This window comes from Capra hircus, chromosome 11, assembly GCF_001704415.2.
Source record: "Capra hircus breed San Clemente chromosome 11, ASM170441v1, whole genome shotgun sequence".
NCBI lineage: Eukaryota > Metazoa > Chordata > Mammalia > Artiodactyla > Bovidae > Capra > Capra hircus.
The window spans coordinates 50503781-50516760 of NC_030818.1; positions in this window are offsets into that span (position 1 = coordinate 50503781).

The window sequence follows — 12980 nt, forward strand, 5'->3', positions numbered from 1 at the left end:
ATTTCCTCAGTATCTACTGGGAGAAAAATAGCATGTGGGACAGAAACAGTGTGTAGCACAAAATCCATCAGAGTAGATTAATTCAATACAATTGGCATTTGTTGAATGCCTATTTTTATTCAGGCAAAAGGTTCAGATGCTAGGAGATAAAGTTGAAGGTGAGGTGTGGGACAGGATGGGAGTTTCAGAGTCAAACTGAAACTTGACTCCCCATTGATCATCAGAATTTCAGCAAAGTGGAGGCACAGAAATACGAACAAGTTTTTCCTACAGAACAAGATTCTGTAGGCTCTTACCCCTTACCCAGATTGAAAGTTACTGCTGAATGTGAAAAATAAATAAATAAACATTAAATATACTTCAAGACAGGACGAACTCCTTTCTAAACAGTAATCCACTAACATGAACTAGGAAGTATTGAAATCCATACAGATTTCAGCATACCTGTTGTTTTGAGCCAGGTCTTGAAGTGTGAGAGAATTTCAATAAGAACAGAGTGATATGACTTGATACTCAGCATCATGTAAGCTTTAATGATGGAGAAGGAAAGGGATAGAGTTTTCTGATTTTCTCCTAAGACAAAGAGAGTTCAGAGAGGGGAGATATAATCAGGAGTCAGTACACATGTATTAACACAGAGGTATACATAAGTCTTTTTGTCTCAGTGGGCTGACAATATCTTACTACTGATGTAACTCTCCTTTAAATTTGCCTTTCTTTGGTTCATACTCAAGTCTACCATCAATGGTATGTACAGTTTGACTAGACTCAAATAAACAGATGACATTTCCAAGAGCCAATTTAGTATAATCAATATAAATTTTAAAAAGAAACACAGACATTTATCAAAGTTTCTCATTGACAACAACAACAACAACAACAACAACAACTATTCTATGAGAAAATTACTTAAGATTTCTGAAATCTCCTGACAGGCCAGTACTTGTCATGTAGGTTGACAATTCATCCTAAATGAGTTTGTTATCTTGATGCCATTAACTGATATTCGGCTAAACTGCATGGTATTTTCTTGGGGAATTGTGCCAAAGAAACTAGGTGTTGAATATCGTATCAGTTTCCTTTGGCTGCTGTAACAAACTGGCACAAAGTTAGTAGCTTAAAACAACATACAGCTATTCTCTCACAGTTCTGGAAGCCCAAAGTCCAAAATCAAGTTGTCAGCAGGGGTGCATTCCTAGATGCTCTAGGGGAGAATCTGTTTCTTGCCTCTTCCAGTCTCTGGTGGCTGCTAGCATTCTTTGGCTTATGGTCACATTGCTTCACTCCATACTTTCTCCTCTATTTTTCTACAAAACTCATCTTTCCCTTTGTTATAAGAACATGATGAGGTTTTCAACTTCATTTATTTATGCTCTATTCTATTACTATTTTTCTTTTGCTCACTTTAAATATAATTTGACTTTGTTTGTTTGTTTTTTAGTTTCCTAAAATGGAATATTTCCTGATGGCTCAGTGAGTAAAGAATCCTCCTGCAATGCAGGAGACACAGGAGGCTCAGTTTCGATCCTTGGTTTGGCAAGATATCCTGAAGGAGGAAATGCAACTTACTCCAGGATTCTTGCCAGAGAAATACCTTGGACAGGGGAGTCTGGGCTACAATCCAAAGTCATAGGGAGTTGGATATGATTGAGAGACTAAGTACAAAATGGAAGTTTAAATTATTCATTTTAGATATTTCTTCTAAAATATGCATTCAGTGGTATACATTTCCCTCTAAGAACTTTCACCACTACCTACACATTTGAGAAGTGGTATTTTCATTTAGTTTGAAGTACTTAAAAATTTCTCAAGATATTCTTTGATTCACGTACTGGTTAGAAATGTATTGTTTAATCTACAAATATTTTGGAACTTTTCCAACTCTTTCTGTTATTGTTTTCTGGTTTAATTCCATTGTGGTCTTTTGAATTCTACTATTACAAATATGCTAAGGTGTACTTTATGGTCCATGGTTTATCTTGGTTAATGCTTCATGGGAATCTGAGAACAATGTATTGGATGAGGTGTTTTATAAATGTCAATTAGATATAATTAAATGATGATGCTAGTCAGTTCAACTTTATCTTTACCATTTTTCTGCCTGCTGGATCTGTCTCCAGTTAAGATAGTAGGTTCATGTATTTTTCATTGAGTTCCATAAGTTTTTGCCTTAAGTATTTTAATGCTCTGATCTTAGGTGCATACGCATTATAGATTATAAGTCTTCTTGGTGAACTGACTCCTTTATCAGTATGTAATGCCCTTCTTTGTCCCTTGTTCAGAAGTCTTCTTTGTACGAAATTAGTTTAGCTAAACCAGCTTCTTTTGAAGATTCCTAAGAATGCTTGTTTTTAATCCATCACTTTACTTTCAATCTATCTGTGTCTTTAGATTTAAAGTGGAGTTTTTTATAGACAGCATATCACGAAATCTCTTTTTTATATACACTGACAATCTCTGTATTCACTTTTAAATTGATTTTTGATACAGTTGGATTAATATGTACTTTATTCCCAATAGTTTCAATTCATTCCTCTTTGTTTTTCTTTTCATCATTCATTTTTCCTGTCTTCTCTGATTTTAAATATGTATTTTATATGATTCCACTTTCTTCTCCTAGCATATTGATTACAATTTTTTTTAAAGAGATCTCAGTGGTTGCCCTAGAGTTTGCTATGTACATTTACGATTAACCTAAATCCTCTTTCAAATAATGCAGTACCACTTCATGGATAGTACTGGAATCTTAAAACAAGGACTTCCTTGTTTTAGGAAGTCCTTGATCCTTATTTCATTGTTGTATTTATTTATCCATAAGCTATAATTACTAAACACATTATTGCTATTATTTTAAACAAACTATTAGACCAATTAAGGGTAAGAAAAATGATTTTTTAAATTTTGCCTTCATTTATTCTTTTCTTCTTCAATGCTCTTTCTTTCTTTATGCAGATCCATATTTCTGAACTATATATATATTTTTTTCTGTCTGAACAACTTCTTTTAATATTTCTATAAGACAGGCTTACTGCCAACAAATTCTCTCTCTTTTTCTTGTTTGATCATGTTGTTATTCTTACTTAACTTTTAAAGGATAATTTCACTGGATTCAGCATTCTAGGGTTTTTTCCCCTTTAATACTTGAAATATTTCATTCTGCTCTCTTCTTGCTAGCCTGGTTTATAACAGGAAGTCTGATGTAATTTTTGTGTTCCTCTATAAGCATATTTCCTGCCCCACACTTCCTTCAATATTTTCTCTATTGCAATTGTAAGATAGTATACCTCATTATAGATTTTGTAGTATTTATCCTACTTGATCTCTGAATTTTCTGAACCCATGATTTGGTGTCTCTTACCAGTTGTGCAAAATTCTCAGCCATTGCTAGTTAAAATATTTCTTCTGATCTGCTGTTTATGATATTCTCATTACATATATATTATTATATCTTTTATAATTACCCCAGTTATTGGTTATTTTCCCACTTTTTCTCATCCTTTTTTCTCTTTCCTATCCAGTTTGGAAATTTTCTATTGACATTTATCCAGGATCATTGATTCTTTTTGGGACATTTTCAGCCTAATGAGTCCATTAAAGGTATTTTTCATTTCTACTACAGTGTTTTTGATCCTACATTTCCTTTCATTTTTCCATAGAATTTCCATCTTTCTGCTTATATTATCCATCTATTCTTATACAATATCCATTTTTTAAACTAGAGCTAGTTAGCATATTAATTATTGTTATTTTAAATGCTTTGTCTGACAATTCCAAAATCTTTGACATACCTGAGTCTAGTTTTGAGTCTTGCTTTATCTCTCCAACTATGTTTTGTTTCTCAGCATGCTTTGTAACTTTCTGTTAAAAGTCAAATACTACATACTGGGGCAAAGAAACTGAAGCAAATAGATTTTTTGTGTGTGAATGTTTATGGTTACCTGATTAAGATTAAGGCTATATTTACTGTTTGCTGTAGATGTGGTGTCAGAAGCTAAAATTTCCTCTACTATCCTTGTTTTCATCTTCCCTATTGTCCTTCATTTCCCTAGAGAATTCTTAAATGTCTGAGTCTCGCCATTCTTTCAACTGTAACCCTCTGTTACACAGGAGACCTACTGGTGTGATGGTATAAGGGAGGGGGAGTAGTCTGTAGTCCTATGATTAAATCTCAGTATTTTAGCCAGACTGTGTCCCTGGACTGTTACTTTCACAAGTGCTTCTCAGCTTACACATCTTTCTTTAAGTGAGACTCAAAATCTAGAGGAGGCTAGAGTTGGGTTCTACATATCAGTTAGGCTCTAATAAAATCCTAGTTGGTTAAGCACTGGTAAAACAATTTCTCTTGGGGACAGGCAGTCATTAAGGAGAACAAAGCAATCTGAACTTTAGTCAGTTCAATGACTCAGTCGTGTCCTACTCTTTGTGATCCCATGGACTGCAACATGTCAGGCCTCCCTGTCCATCCCCAACTTCTGAAGCTTGCTCAAACTCATGTCCATCGAGTCGGTGAAGCTATCCAACCATCTCATCCTTTGTTGTCCCCTTCTCCTCCCGCCTTCAATGTTTCCTGGCATCAGGGTCTTTTCAAATGAGTCCATTCTCATTTGAGAGAAAAGTATTGGAGTTTCAGCTTCAGCATCAGTCCTTCCAATGAATATTCAGGATTGATTTCCTTTAGGATCGACTGGTTGGATCTCCTTACAGTCCAAGGTTCTCTCAAGAGTCTTCTCCAACACCACAGTTCAAAAACATCAATTCTTCAGTGCTCAGCTTTCTTTGTAGTTCAAAAAACACATCCAAACAATGCTTCTGGAAAAAATATTGTTTTGACTAGACGGACCTTTGTTGGCAAAGTAATGTCTCTGCTTTTTAATGTGCTGTCTATGTTGGTCATAGCTTTTATTCCAAGGAGCAAGTGTCTTTCAATTTCATGGTTGCAGTCACCATCTGCAGTGATTCTGGATCCCAAGAAAATAAAGTCTATCACTGTTTTCATTGTTTCACCATCTATTTGGCATGAAGTGATGGGACCAGATGCCATGATCTTGGTTTTTTGAATGCTGAATTTTAAGCCCACCTTTTCACTCTCTTCTTTCATCAAGAGGCTCTTTAGTTCCTCTTCACTTTCTGCAATAAGGGTTGTGCCATTGGCATATATGAGGTTATTGATATTTCTCCTGGCAATCTTGATTCCAGCCTGTGCTTCCTCCAGCCCAGCATTTCTCATGATGTACTCTGCATGTAAGTTAAATAAGCAGGGTGACAACTTTGACATACTCCTTTTGCAATTTGGAACCAGTCCATTGTTCCATGTCCAGTTCTACCTGTTGTTTCTTGACCTGCATGCAGATTTCTCAGGAGGCAGGTAATGTGGTCTGGTATTACCATTTCTGTAAGAATTTCCCACAGTTTGTTGTGATACACATGGTCAAATGCTTTGGTGTAGTCAATAAGGCAGAAGTAGTGTTTTCTGGAACTCCCTTGCTTTTTCTATGATCCAACAGATATTGGCAATTTGATATCTGATTCCTCTGTCATTTCTAAATCCAGAGCTTATTTAAAGTTTTCTGCTTTACTTCTCCTTCTACCAGAGAAATGAAAGTTTTTTTCCTTTGATTTTCACAGTGAGAATGCAGTGAAATTCTTTGAGGTAAGTCTCAAGAAAACATGGGTGAACTCATGAGATTTTTCAAGTTTTTTTATTTTTATGTGGACCACTTTTTAAGTCTTTATTGAATTTGTTACAATATTGCTTCTGTTTTATGTTTGGTTTTTTGAGTGTGAGGCATCTTAGCTCCTAGCCCAGGGACTGAACTCAACCCTGTTCAATGGAAGGCAGAGTCTTAGTCACTGGACTGCCAGGGAAGTTCCCTACCTATGAGTTTTAAACTCTCATTCTAGTCAACATTTCATCTCCAGCAGCAATTCAGTTACCCTTTAAGTGTTCCTCACAGGCTATAGCAGAAGCTTTTACTCTTGGTAAACTATGATTATCTGTCTCTCCAGCTTCAGGGTGGTAGTTTGACCTGTGATCTCAATACTCTGATGGATCTAAGAAGAGTTGTTGATTTTCATTGTGTTCAGCTATTTTTCTTGTGAAACTAGAAGTAAGGACCCCAAAACTTTTGCAAGTCAGGCTATAAACTAAATTATTGAAACTCAGTTTTTAAATGTTATAGAGTAGACATGTGCATGCATGTTAAGTTTCTCTGTGCACATCCAACTCTTTGCGATCCTATGGACCACAGCCCTCCTGGCTCTTCTGTCCATGGGATTCTCCAGGCAAGAATACTTAAGTGAGTTGCCATGCTCTCTTCCAGGGGATTTTCCCAACCCAGAGATCAAACTCTCATCTCTTATATCTCCTGCATTGGCAAGCAGGGTTTTTTTTTTTTTTTTTAAATCACTAGTGTCACCTGGGAAGCCCAGAGTTGACATATTTATCAGAAATAAGAGTTGTATGTAATAATCTCTAAAGTCTCTTCCATCTGTTTGCTTTTATAATTCTAACAAATATTGCCCCATAAATTCAATGGGTGAAAACCCATTGCACTATCTTTGACGTTGCAGTTTTGAAGCAATATATCAGTGGGGTAGAGGAAACCCTGGATATAACCCACAGGGTAATGTCTTGGTCTCAGCCTCCTGCAGCTCACCACCTGCACTGTGCTTTAGAAAGGCTGTTTCATGTATCTGGATCTCTGCTGCCTCACCTCTAGAATAAGGCAATTGACTCAAATTGCAATTAGCAGTAACATTCTGCTATTATAAAGGATGATTCCTTGAAGGATTCACAACAAAAATGTGCCTAATTTATTGCTCACAATCTTAATTCGTACACAAGAAATACTCAGTTGGAATTAAGCAAATAGATATTTAAATGTCAGCAGTTGATCTGGTACTCTATCTGGCAGCCTTCCATTTTCTGAATGGAATGAAGAGATCTTATTGGTGCTCTCATTTATTTTAAATATAAGAAATTTAGTTCCGGTGGTTAATAGATATCCTGAAAATTAGACAAATTGACCTCAGTTGAGTAAGATAAGTTTTTTAATAGCTGATTAACTGAAAGGGGAACAAAAGCTATAGATATTAAATATTGATTTTTAGCACTTAATACTCAAATTGTTGAATTTGCCAGTAAATTCAGTCAGAACATGGGAAGTTCAGTCAGCTGGCTATTTATGTTACCCTGCTCTGAAAAATTAGGATTTTTTTCTTTCTTCACAGAGTTGAATGTATTTTTGTATTAACTGACCAAACAGACTTAATTTTGTTACTGTATAGTCAATGAATGATTCTAGTACTTGCCTTTGTGCAATAAATTGACATTTTCCTTATACTTTCATGTTCTAATTAATTCAAAACCATTTATTCAACATCCACAGCATGTCAGATACTATTTTAAAGACTGGCAGTAAAGAAATAAAAAGAGATAGGCCAGTCTTCAAGGTGTTCACAGTATTTTGGGAGACAGAAACAGCCTGGTGAAAGTAAATCTTTGAAAATCTTATCTAGTTGTGTTACTACAGCTAGATAATTGATTTGAGAGTTATCGACATACAGATGGTAAATGCAAATAGGCATGTGGATGAGCTCTACCAGAGAATGAAACTTAAAAATCCCCGACAGTCAAAAAGTTTCAGGGAGAGGAAAAAAAAAATCCTGAAAAGAAAAAATCAGGAAGTAATTATAAAACTAAAATTCTGACTTTGTTTGGATTCCATAAGAACACCCCAAGCCAAGGTTTGAGTAGGAGGAATTTAGCTGGTACATGATCCCAGGATATAGCAGTAGAGGAGTATAAGAGGTGAGACAGAGAAGAGAAGAAAGCCAGCAAAGTTTGTTTTTAGTTATGAGCAACTGAAGCTTAATTTCACTGTGAAGCTCTTGGACCCAGTGTAGACATGTGTGGCAGAAATGTTTTGGTTGAGGGGTGAATGAACCCAAATATTTATATACCAATTGCTCTTAGTCATTGTCTAGGGGCATTTTCAGGGGTTAATTCTCTGGCACTGCTGGCTAGTCATATGCACAGTAAGAGTGGATTCTGGTGGTCAGGCAAGAGAGGGTCATGTGCTGGTGGTTGTCATGTCAAGTCTGCGCTGTCATGCATGTAAATATTAAGTGCTTAAGACTTGGGGATGGAATATTAACAGCGCCTGCTACAATCAATCCTAAAGGAAATAAACTCTGAATATTCATTGGAAGGACTGATGATGAAGCTGAAGTGCCAATACTTTGGCTACCTGATGTGAAGAGCTCCCTCATTGGAAAAGATCTTGATGCTGGGAAAGATGGAAGGCAGGAGGAGAAGGGGATGACAGAGGATGAGATTGTTGGATGGCATCACTGACTCAATGAACATGAGTTTGAGCAAACTCTGGGAGACGATGAAGGATAGGGGAGGCTGGCATGCAGCAATCCCTGGAACTTCAGAGTTAGACACGACTTAGTGACTGAACAACAACAAAAACATTTTAGTGCCATGAAAAGCAAGGGAAGAATTACTGGAAGGAAGATGTATTAAAGAACATCACAAAAGACTGATGAGTAAGTGAAAGAACTGAGAATGGGCCACAAGTCAAGGGGAAGATGCTCATAGAAATGGAAAAAAATGGACATAAACAAAAGTAGATAGAGGATGAATAACTGATAGAGTAAGGTGCAGGAAAAGATGGAATGATGTGTGTGAATGTTTATAACTAATACTCAAAATGTACACAAATGCAAATTAAATGAAATTATTAAAAATAAAAATATCTTTTCATGACTAAGTTATAAATCAACTTATCCCAGAGATTCTCCTTGAACTACCAAATCTGGTTTAAGTGCCACTTCTTTTCTTTCCAATGCACCCTTTGTTTATGTTACTATGGAATTTACACACAGACTCCAAATAATTTATTTGCTGCTTATGCAGGGTTGGTATCAGGCACACAGAGAAGTTAGAACTCTGGTTCATTTGAATTATAAAGCATTAAATTACTTTGTGTCCAGTAATCTTAGGACACAGGAATAGAAACTGAACCAGCATCCCAGGGAATATAAACCCGATCAAACAGTGTCCATTTCAATCTGAGGTCAATCACATCCTTGATGTTTTTTCCTAACATACTGATGAGCTGTTGTATTGCAGCTCATCATCAGAATACAAAATGACTTCTTCTGAGCAATTACATTTTTCCAAACCAGGCTCTAGATGGAGATATTCATCTATTGTTCTTTTTTTTTTTTTTTTCCAACAGTTGAGGTGAACAATATACTCAACAGCTAAGAAAAATAAATTAGAATTTTTAAGTCATTTTTAAATCTCTCAAAGACTCAGAAATGATTTAGAAGATTATTTCAGGCAGATAAGATAGGAAAAATATTTTCAAATTGTTAATCTGGATAATTTATAAAAATAAGACATTGCTGCATGCTATCTCTTTCTATAAATGTACATTTTCTTAAGAAAATACAAATCAATTGCCTTTTTATATAAAAGAGATTTAATCAGAATTACAAAGGAGTAAAAACATTTCAACTTAGTTTTCAAAATCAGCATGCTATAAACAGCAATGAGAAATAGCAAAGTCAATCCACAAAAGGAGAAGAAAAAAAAAAAAAAAACGGCAGATTTTACAGATGTTGTTGTATAGATCTTAACATTTAGGTAAGGCTTAAGGATTTAGTGAAAGTGATAGTTGCTCAGTTGTGTCTGACTTTTTGTGACCCCCATGGACGGTGGCCTGACCTGCAAGTCTCCTCTGTCCATGGAATTCTTCAGGCAAGAATATTGGAGTGGGTAGCCATTCCCTTCTCCAGGTGAATCTTCCTGACCCAGGGATTGAACTCAAGTCTCCTGCATTTACCATCTGAGCCACCAGGGAAGCCTTAACGATTTATTGTTACTATTATTGTTTTTGTTGTTAATTAATCATATGCATGATTTTCCCAGTGAATGGGCTGTTCTGCATCCTGAGAACATATCTTTAGGGCAGGGTTGAGAAAGAAAAGAAAAAATAGCATGGCCCTAGAGAGAGTCACTGAGCGATGGAAGAAAAGAGAACTGACTCCTGATACACTGGGCGAGCATGAAGTCTTCTGAGGTTCTGTTTTCACTGTTATTAAACAGGGAAAAATTTTTTTTCTGCTGTACCTGTGTTGTAGACTGACTAAGGTCAGCAAAGAAAATGACTGGAGAGGCATGGAGGGGAATAATGTTACACAGGATTCACTCTGATCGAAGCTTCTAAGCCTGGTCTCCTACGCTGGACTCCTTTCCTGCTGATACTCAGTGATAGGGGAACTCATCTTGGGCCTGGAGTATTTTAAGTTGAGCTTGATCAGCACTGATGCTAAAGACATATACTTGCTTACACATCTGTATACTTGTGACCAGGTTAGTGCCTGTGACTTTACCACAAGAAACTATTGGAAATTTTCTAACAGCTATCTTAAATGAAAAAAGAATCCACTGAAATTTTGCATAAATCATGATAGGCATCTTGAGGTCACTTTATGGAAGCATTTACACAAGGCTAACATCATTCTGTTGTGCCAGCATTGACTCCAAAGTTTCTGAACCCTGAACTCTTTGCTTTTCATTGTAAAGCTATGGAAACTTCATTCTTTCTGTGATGGAAACTTTTTTCTCACCTTTTCCACCTATGAGAAGAGCTCCAGCTTCCTTCACCTCTCCCCTTCTTCAGATCAGGAGATATAGAAGATGTGTTCACAACTCTTTCCACATGAGTCACCTGAGATCTTTTGTTTGACTCTTTCAAGATAAGTCCCCTCTGAGTCTTAGATAGACATCTCAACCTTAGTCAAAACAAAATGGACAAGTTTTCTAGATTTGTTGTTAAATGCAAGATAACACTCTCAAGATGATAAGACCATCTACCCTCAGCTAGCCAAAAGGAGGCATATCTCAGAATTGAGCATCTTGAAGCGAGCATTTGTTACTGTGCTACTTTAGGGACGTCAGTTGAGCATTGAAGACCTATCACTTGACCAAGATTAAACACCAGTACAAGAAAATGCACAGTGCCTAGTCCATCTTCCCACTCTGTCAAGATTTCATAGAACACTCCAAAGTAGTTCTTCAGTAACTGAAGGATCAGTCTTAAGAATCTTTCTGTTAGATGTTAATTCCCTGAGCACATCATCAACTTGCTTCTGCCCCATGTGGGGTGGGGTTGGGACATTCTTACCTGGCAAAGTGGTAACACAATAAAAAGCAGAAAAGATAATATAATTTGAGATTAAGTGATTCCATAAATGACAATCAATCGACAATCTTTTTTTTTTTTTTTTTTTGCATTGGAGATACAGTGAAAGTATATAAAATGTAAGGTGAAGTATGAAGATCACTCTTGGAACTTATGAACTATGTGAAGTTTCAGGGTGTTTGATGGGGGTGTCAATTACACTGTGTACTGCCTGACAGTGAAGTGAATTCTATTACAGAGTTATCATTCAGTTCAGTTCAGTTCAGTTGCTCAGTCGTGTCCGACTCTTTGCGACCCCATAAATCACAGCACGCCAGGCCTCCCTGTCCATCACCATCTCCCGGAGTTCACTCAGTCTCACGTCCATCGAGTCCGTGATGCCATCCAGCCATCTCATCCTTGGTCGTCCCCTTCTCCTCCTGCCCCCAATCCCTCCCAGCATCAGAGTCTTTTCCAATGAGTCAACTCTTAGCATGAGTGGCCAAAGTACTGGAGCTTCAGCTTTAGCATCATTCCTTCTAAAGAAATCCCAGGGCTGATCTCCTTCAGAATGGACTGGTTGGATCTCCTTGCAGTCCAAGGGACTCTCAAGAGTCTTCTCCAACACCACAGTTCAAAAGCATCAGTTCTTCGGTGCTCAGCCTTCTTCACAGTCCAACTCTCACATCCATACAAGTTATCATTACTATGTTGCTAAAAACAGTATTGTTAGCTAAGTTAGGAATATTCAGTCAAATCATCTGTTCAGTTCAGTCAGTCAATCGTGTCCAACTCTGTGACCCCATGGACTGCAACATGCCAGGCCTCCCTGTCTGTCCTCAACTCTTGGAACTTGCTCATACTCATGTCCATCAAGTTGGTGATGCCATCCAACCATCTCATCCTCTGTCATCCCACCTTCAATCTTTCCCAGTATCAGGGTCTTTTCAAATGAGTCAGTTCTTTGCATCAGGTGGCCAAAGTATTGGAATTTTAGCTTCAGCATCAGACCTTCCAATGAGTATTCAGGATTGATTTCCTTTAGGATGGACTGGTTGGATCTCCTTGTAGTCCAAGAGACTCTCAAGAGTCTTCTCCAACACCACAGTTCAAAAGCATCAATTCTTTGGTGCTCAGATTTCTTTATAGTCCAACTCTCACATCCATACATGACTACTGGAAAAACCATACCTTGGACTAAATGGAATTTTGTTGGCAAGGTAATGTCTCTGCTTTTTAATATGCTGTCTAGGTTGGTCATAGCTTTTCTTCCAAGGAGCAAGTGTCTTTTAATTTCATAGCTGTAGTCACCAATTGCAGTAAAGTTGGAGCCAAAAAAAAAAAAAACAAACAAAACAAAAAATTAAAGTCTGTCACGATTTCCATTGATTTTCCATCTACTTGCTGTGAAGTGATGGGACCAGATTCCATGATCTTAGTTTTCTGAACGTTGAGTTTTAAGCCAACTTTTTCACTCTCCTTTTTCACTTTCATCAAGAAGCTCTTTAGTTCTTCTTTGCTTTCTGCCATAAGAGTGGTTGATCTGCATATCTGAGCTTATTAATATTTCTCTCAACAATTTTGATTCCAGCTTGTGCTTCATTCAGCCCAGCATTTTGCATGACATACTCTGCATTTAAGTTAAATAAGAAGGGTGACAATATATGACCTTGAGGTACTCCTTTCCCAATTTGGGACCTGTCTGTTGTTCCATGTCCAATTCTAACTGTTGTTTCTTGACCTCCATAAAGATTTCTCAGGAGACAGGTAAGGTTGTCTATT